Source organism: Curcuma longa, chromosome 1 (assembly GCF_044706935.1).
Source record: "Curcuma longa cultivar G26 ecotype Majalengka, Jawa Barat chromosome 1, ITB_CL_G26_1.1, whole genome shotgun sequence".
In the NCBI taxonomy this organism is placed as follows: domain Eukaryota; kingdom Viridiplantae; phylum Streptophyta; class Magnoliopsida; order Zingiberales; family Zingiberaceae; genus Curcuma; species Curcuma longa.
Window position 1 is genome coordinate 2,402,439 of NC_133861.1, and position 8,143 is coordinate 2,410,581.

An 8,143-nucleotide genomic window follows, 5' to 3' on the forward strand; every position below is an offset into this window, starting at 1 on the left:
TTCTTGTACTCCTCCAAGAAGATCCTATGCATACAAAAGGAGGGGCTGAGGCCAGGAATATCTACAATGGTCCATCCTATGGTTTTCTAATAATGCCTCAGTAGATTCAACAATCTTGTCTTTTGATCTGCCTTTAGGTTCTTGGCGATGATGACTAGTAACTCCACCTGTTTCTCCAAGTAAGCATAATTCAAGTGATCTAGTAGGTGCTTTAATTCTAGTTTTGGAGGTTGAACAAGGGATGGAAGCAATTTTTCAGGACTTGCGTCCAATACAGAAATCCCTATATAAGCATCAACAATGTCATCAGTGATACAATAAGAATCATCATCTGTTACCTCAGAGTCAGTATCCATATCACTCCAAGAGGTATATGCATCACATTTCAACTCATCAAGAGTATCAATGCCAAGTAGTAAGTGATCTTCGTCAGGGTACCTCATTGCTCTTGAACTGTACCACTATATCCCCATACTTCATAGTCAATGTTCTTGTATGCACATCAATCTTTATTCTTGCAGTCTTGAGGAATGGTCTTCCCAATATTAGTGGAGGCTGGCCTGAAGATGTATCTCCCTCCATATCAAGAATGTAGAAATCAACTGGGAAAATCAAATCCTTCACCTTAATTAGGGCATCCTCAATTACACCAGCTAGATGAGCTAAACTATGATTGGTTAACTGAATGATTTCCCTAGTAGGTTGTAGTGGTCCAATACCAAGTGTTAAGAACACAGACTTAGGTATGACATTGATGGATGCACCAAGATCTAACATAGCATTTGAAAAGCTGCATTCTCCAATCACATATGGTATAGTGAACACTCCTGGATTTTTACATTTTGGGGGCATTTATCGAATCAAAGCTGATACATTCTTTCCCATGTTCACTAGTTCATTGCCCTTGAGTTTCCTCTTGTGAACACAAAGATCCTTCAAAAACTTAGCATATTTTAGAATGTGCTTGATAACTTTCAACAATGGTATGCTCACTACCATCTTACTGAAAATATCTACTAATTCTTCAAGATCTTGTGTCTTTTCTGCATTAATATTTTTCTTAGTAACTTCTAGAAAAAGATAATGGTGCTGGTGGATTTGGCTCAGGTTGTGGTTCATGCTTCGTGTCTTGATCATCAAGTGAGATAGATGCCTGAAGTGTGGAAGGTGTCTGAAGTATGGGGTCTGGAATAGTCTTACCACTTCAAAGGGAAATAACACTCACATTTCCTCTAGGATTTAGAATGGACTGAGTTAGTAACTGACTGGACCCCTGAGACTAAAGCTGACTAAGTGTAGTGGCCATCTAACTCATTTGTCTTTCCAAATTTTGAATCGCATTGTCATTCCTCTGGTTATTTGCTTGTTGTTGCAAGAAAAGTTGCTGAATCATGCCCTTTAGCTCTTGTGTGGAATTGTCTGAGTGACTTGGTCTAGGAATAGGATTGGAATGTTGGACTTGTGGAGACTTATACTGAATTGGGTTATTCTGAAATCTTGGTGGCCTCTGAAAGTTTGTTGAAGACTGAAACGGTTGTTGTTGTGGGAAGTTGGGCTGTTGCTGTGCAAAATTGTTTCCATATCTCAAATTTGGGTGATCTCTCCATCCAGGATTATAAGTAGATGACATAGGGTTGTTATTTGGTCTTTGTGGCTACTGATATTGGGGTATGCTCTAGTACATGTTTGCTACTACTACTTGATCTGGAAAAGGAAATTCTTCATCTGGTTGTAGTGAGGGGCAGATATCAGTTAGGTGTGATGTACTAGCACATATCCCACGAACTCGCATTGGTTGGACTGAATGTGAAGTTGATTGCTGAATCTGACTAATTGTCATTTGTCTTAATAGTGTTTCGATCCTATCCAAGTGACTCTCTATGCGGGGCTGCTCAGCAATATAAAATATATACTCACTCAAAATATAGTGTTACTTCTAGATAATTCAATAAAATATATGTGTGAGTTGCGTGTCATTCTTGACCAGTTAAGTATCTTTCTTTATATGGTCCACTTGGCCGATCAAGGTAATTAAAAATTAAAAATAGTATCAAATTGGGATCAATAGGGCCCTCATCATTTCTTCCCACTTTTCATCTTTTGTTTCAGATGTGAGACTCAAAACAATATGATGCAAAGGTTGTAACTTCCTTCACAATGTATGCAACAATAGAGGCTTCAACATGAGTCTTATTTTTCACTTTTATCTTCAGATGATGAAGAAATCTGATTGTAATGAAACAAAGTGTATTAGACATTAATATATATGAAATAATAAAGTATATAAGTAATATGATTTTTACCTTTCAAATGGATACATCCATAAAAAATGGACAAGACCTCCAACTTTGGTTTCATAAGGCAAGTGAACCAAAAGATGTTCTATCGAATCAAAAAATGAAGGTGGAAAGATCCTTTCTAAATTACACAAAATTATTAAAATTTCTCACTCTAACATCTCCATGTGTGAGTATTTCAAAACTGTTGAGCAAATGTCATGAAAAAAAATACTTAACTTCGTAATGACACCCCATACAAAATTTGATAACTCTTGCATTCAAATTATCTTTTATTTTCTCGGGAATATCCATGATTGTATTAATCAGATTATCAAAAATATTCTTCTCAATATGCATTACATCAAGATTATGATGAATCAAATGACTATACCAATATGGTAAATCTTAAAATATACTCCGTTTAGTCCATTTATATGTACTTTCATATTCATCAGGCGTACTATATGGATCTTCACTAACAAATGAAAATTTATACACTCTATACCAGATCTGTTGACCTGTTAACCTCAGTGGCAGGGGTGTTCTTTCAATTCTATTCTTGGAAAAAATTATTCTTTATTTCTTCTGAAAGTATGATTTTGTAGTAAAAATTATCTATGAAAATCAAAATAACTCGGCTTCTTCATATGTTTCAATCTGATTGATTTTGATCTCTCTATACATATTGGACATCCTAAAATCCTAGCGATACTCCATCCTGATAACATACCATAAGCTGGAAAGTCATTTATACTCCAAAGAAGTGCAACCTTCATTATAAACATCTAATCAATATGCACTTCATAGGTAGGAAAATCTTCATCCCATAGTTGTTTCAACTCTGCAATCAATGATTGCATATAAATATCTATTAACTTCTTAGGATTTTGTAGATAAGGCACAACCAATGTTAAAAACATATGTAGTGTTTTCATGCACATTCCAGGTGGAAGATTATATGGAGTTACAATAATTGGCCGACAAGAATATTTTATTCCTGATTTACCAAATGGAGCAAATCCATCACCACAAAGACCTAACCGAATGTTTTGAGTTTTCTTTACAAATTCAGGATATGTTCTATCAAAAAATTTTCACTGCTGTCCATTTGATGGATGACACATTAATCCCTCTTCTGTTTGATGAGTTGCATGTCAAGTCATGTGTTGAGCAATGACTTTTAATGCATAAAGTCATTGTAGCCTGGGAGTCAAAGGTAAATAAAACAACTGAGTGTATGTTTTACGTCGCTGTTGACTCCTTCTGGTAGGCTTGTATCTAGCTTAATTACAAAATTTATAAACTTCTGCATTTTCATTATCACCCCAATATAACATACAACCATCTCTATAAACATCAATTCTTTCCACTGGAAGACCTAAGTCTTTGATGAGTTTTTTTATATTATAATAATCATTGGGCATTATGTGATCACTTGGCAATACCTCTCCAATAACTTGAACAAAATCATTAAAACAATCTTCAGACACATTATGTTCTGCTTTGACATTCAACAATCTTGCTGTAATAGATAGTTTACTATGATTATCACAACCAGCCCACAATGGATCATTTACAGCACTCAATAATTCTTGAAATTTAAGATATGATTCATTATTCAAATTTTCACCAACAACTGGTACTTGAGTCTCCTCCAACAATGATGCATAAGAAGTAAACATTTGTTCAACCATTGGAGGAAAACTAGAACTTGGACCACTCGGTTTAGCCTGAGCCAGCAGTTGATGTAGAGGACATTGGAGCAGAGATAGAGGAGCTACTAGGCCTCCCAGATCTACCTAGTCCACCTCCTCCCATGACCACTGATCAGAGACTTACGAGTGGAGGAGTTACTTCAAACCACGATTGAGAGACTTGATGCTCAAGATGCCAGCATAGCAGAGATTCTCCATATACTTAGAGCTATGAGGCAACCACCACCACCACCACAGTAGTTGATTACATTGTCATTTTTGGACATATAGTAGCAGTGTTTGTTACGCCCCGGGAGACGGCTTTCCGAGAAATTTCGGCAGCATCTCCCCTGTAACAATTGACTTTCCCTGAATACAAACACGTATATAAGGCCCACATGGCCAATCCATAACAGGCTATGGATTTATACTGACAAATAAAAGTAAACAGAATACTCACCACAATCATATACACACATCCACACAAAATGACCCACACGGTCAATAATAACATCCTACAATATAGTATCACAACCATGCATGTATATCAAATCCGTCTAAGAATCCGATAGACCATCCGAAGTGAAAACAAATATCGACTCATCGGAAAACAAGTACTCGAATGGAATAAACGCTAAAATAAGTCCAACACATGTATGCTGTAAAGTAAATAAACCCAAAAACATAATGTTCGGGACTAGCAGTGCAGCTCTCCAGACGGCATCAACCTGAAATAGACAAACAGGTAAACGGGGTGAGTTCCAAAAGAAACTCAGCGGGTATCTAGCAGATATGTGTATCAAAGCTATCAACAGTAATAACATGCTGTACAGTCTACTGGAATGTAAATAAGGTAGAAAACTGAATAACAGTAGATCTGTACATACTAGAGACCGATAATCAATAGTAAGGTGAAAGGAAAATCCCCAAACTATCACATAGGTATCCTGTGCATGCATGTCATCCAAGTGCATCAAACAAGTGCAGCAATCACAAACAAATGCAATAGTGCAGTATGCACATGATGCAATGCATGTCCTGGTCACCCCTGACGCCAGTCGGATCAGTCACCCCTCTAGTGGGGAGGTCGCGTGGGAGCCAAAACCCGTCAGAGTACTCGTCCACAGTGGTGAAGTCGTCGAGTGGGTAGGGCTGTGACCTCTGTGCACTCTGCCGTCACTGCTCCTGCGTGACCGAGTGGACACTGCTCCTGCGTGACCGAGTGGACAGGGTCCTCAAGGTGTACACCTATCCTGGTACCCAAATCATAAGTGGGCGAGCAAGCTCTCATCTCCTGGTCACAATGACAGAGGAGAGATCCCTGTATGCTACCACGCTACGAAACCACTATCCTGGGTGGCCTAGCGGAAGCTCCTGTCAGGGCAAGTATGCACCAATCTAAGGTTTCCACTAACCCATGAGTGGATTGTGTGTGTAAATCATACACAAGCGACGGACTCACACCTGTGCTGCTATAATAGGAGCGACTCGACTAAAATAGGAACAGGACGCCAATAATCGATAGGCATGCAATTACACACACCCTTTGATTGGTAGCCCGCATGCAACTGACGCCGGACTCAACAACAATGGAATCCCGCACGTCAGTTATGCAATATATGCAAGCATGATGTATGACACTAGTCCATGCACCATATATCCAAATGCATATCCATCAGTATAATCCATGCACCACCTATCCATCTACAAGTCCATGTCATATGCTCCCATAATCAGAATGATATAAGGTATCACGTCTAGTATAAACACCGATACAGAGCAAGATAAATCCAACTAAAGCATATGGACAAGTATCAGGTGGTATCAAAACTCCATAGGTATCAGATATCTAAACATGGCAAAGGTATCAGATATCTAAACATGGCAAAGGTATCAGATGATATCCGGAGAAAGAAATAACTGGTAACCAGAATATAAGCATGTGTAACTGATAACAAAGTCAGATCCAAGCAGCATGTATAGTCCAAATAAGCAGAAACATAATTACTGGAATCTAGCAATTTACACATATCTGTAAGCCCTATCTATAGAAGACAAGTCAAGGTACCCGCCTTCCGATTGGTTGCGCGTAATCGCAAAATATCTGAATCTGATAACGTCCGCAACTAATCACTCAAATCAAAATCCTGCAATTAGAATAACCAACAATACAATCCTTACTAATAAATACTGTATTAAATTAACAGTAATTAAATCCCCTAATTTAATCCAATTAAATCTATCAAAATTCATCCCATTCAATTCCTCTTTGTGATAGCACCAGATAGATCAAGATAATGCCAACAGTAGTCTACCATCATCAACTCTGATCTAATTCAACAGTAACACCCAAACCTTAAAAATATCGATTACATCAGAATTGAATCAGATGCCAACACAATCAATCCAATATTCAATGACTCAACCGATCCATCTGATTATAATTCAATCAACAACCCTCCAATCCATCAAAACCTGATCTAAAGTTCAATGACAGAACCATGCTTAATTTCCACACTAAACAATAACTAATCAAAACTCAATCAACATTCTAGATCCAAAACATTAAAGAGATCCAACTACAGAAAACCTCACCTCAGTTCTTCTTTCCTTCAAGCTCACCGCCGGCACCACTCTAGGATTCAAGCTTCCAAATCCCAACAATCTGTGAGGACAAAGCTCAATCAAAAAAGGGAGAATTCGGAGCAAGAAAACCTAACCTCTTAACCCTTACCTCTCGGTGCCTTCTTCTTGTTTGCGGACGGAAACCCACAGCAGCTTTCCAACTGATGATTCCACTCTGGAAATCCCGAAATCAAGATCTAAACCCAACAAACCCTAGATTAGAAGAAACCTCAACTTAGGTTCTTACCGATCTTCCTCCCCTTCCGGTTCTTCCTCTCCGATTCGCCGAGAGCGTCGCCACCATACGCGACGAAATCAAGCTCCTCTGGCGAAATCGACGCCTCCACCCACAGATCCTATCGCCGGTCTTCTCCTTCGATTTCCAGCGCCGGCGATGGCCAGCGCTTGCTCCGGTTCGGTGGCGAGACGAGGAAGCAACAGGGGCGCGATCGCGATCGAGCTCTCGGCGGAGACCCCACTGTAGTTTCTTATAGGATGGTTTCTTTTAGTTTAACGGGTTTAGATCCAATACCTCTTAACCCTAACCCATTAACCCTAATTTAGTTTATTTACAATTAAACTCTATTATTTCGGTATTTTACATTCTCCCTCACTAATAAAAATTTGGTCCCCAAATTTCCGTTATTCCGAATAGCCAATACTAACAACAACTATAAACATGCAAGACATACAGAGATCAGACCCCAACCATCAAATCAACAGATCATCATGACATGCTTCATATCCAAACCCTAGCCTTGAGTCAAATGAACTCCAATAGTAGCTAATCCATCAGACAAGATTCCATGTTAACAATCTAATCAATCCAAGCTACTTCAGAAACACTACAATTCCAAAAATAGAATAACAATGAACATGCAAGTGCTTACAATCAGCGATCATACCACAACCATCAAATTTCCAGAGTAACAAGACAAGTTTTGTATCCAAATCCTAGCCAAATGAACTCCCATAGTAGATGATCCATCAAGCTGGATTCAACGTTTACAAAAACTCTACTTCAGCAAGAGCAGGGAGGGATCAACACTACAATACCAGAAGAAGAACAACAATGATTTCCACTCATGACAACTATTTTATCCTTTTTTTTTTTTAATCCTGGCAAATCTCAATCAGTTTTATCCATATAATTCACCGTAGAAGTCCACACGACAAAATCAAAATACCCCTTTCTATTTCAAAAATTTCAAAGCATCCAACTTCTAGTTGATAATGGACATAATTGCAGAAATTTCGCTATTGTCCACAGCTGTACCACATCAACACAGCCCACATGTCCATACAACACCAACCATAGTTGTATATCCAAAAATTTTCAACATGCTAAGAATATAATACTTCCATTCACTAGTATCCACAAATCCATAGCATAGGTATGTTAATCACTCACCCCCAAATTCGAGCAATTTAACTTCAGAATTATGCTTCAACCCAACTACTAATCTATGGCACTACAATAGACCCAAACAGTTTTAGAAATCAATCACATTTAATTTCCTGCTTCCAAATTCAAGTTGAACTTTT

The 8,143-nt window shown here is 38.4% G+C and overlaps 1 long non-coding RNA gene across 1 annotated transcript; it reads right to left on the bottom strand.

The window, feature by feature from the left end:
* Nucleotides 1–4,455: 4,455 nt before the first annotated feature.
* LOC141843079 (uncharacterized) lies at nt 4,456–7,038 on the bottom strand. The gene is made up of 5 exons (XR_012603011.1): nt 6,846–7,038; nt 6,708–6,773; nt 6,569–6,638; nt 6,046–6,120; nt 4,456–4,701 (listed from the first exon to the last, which is right to left on the bottom strand). It is a non-coding gene; the product is annotated as an uncharacterized LOC141843079 (long non-coding RNA).
* Nucleotides 7,039–8,143: the final 1,105 nt, after the last annotated feature.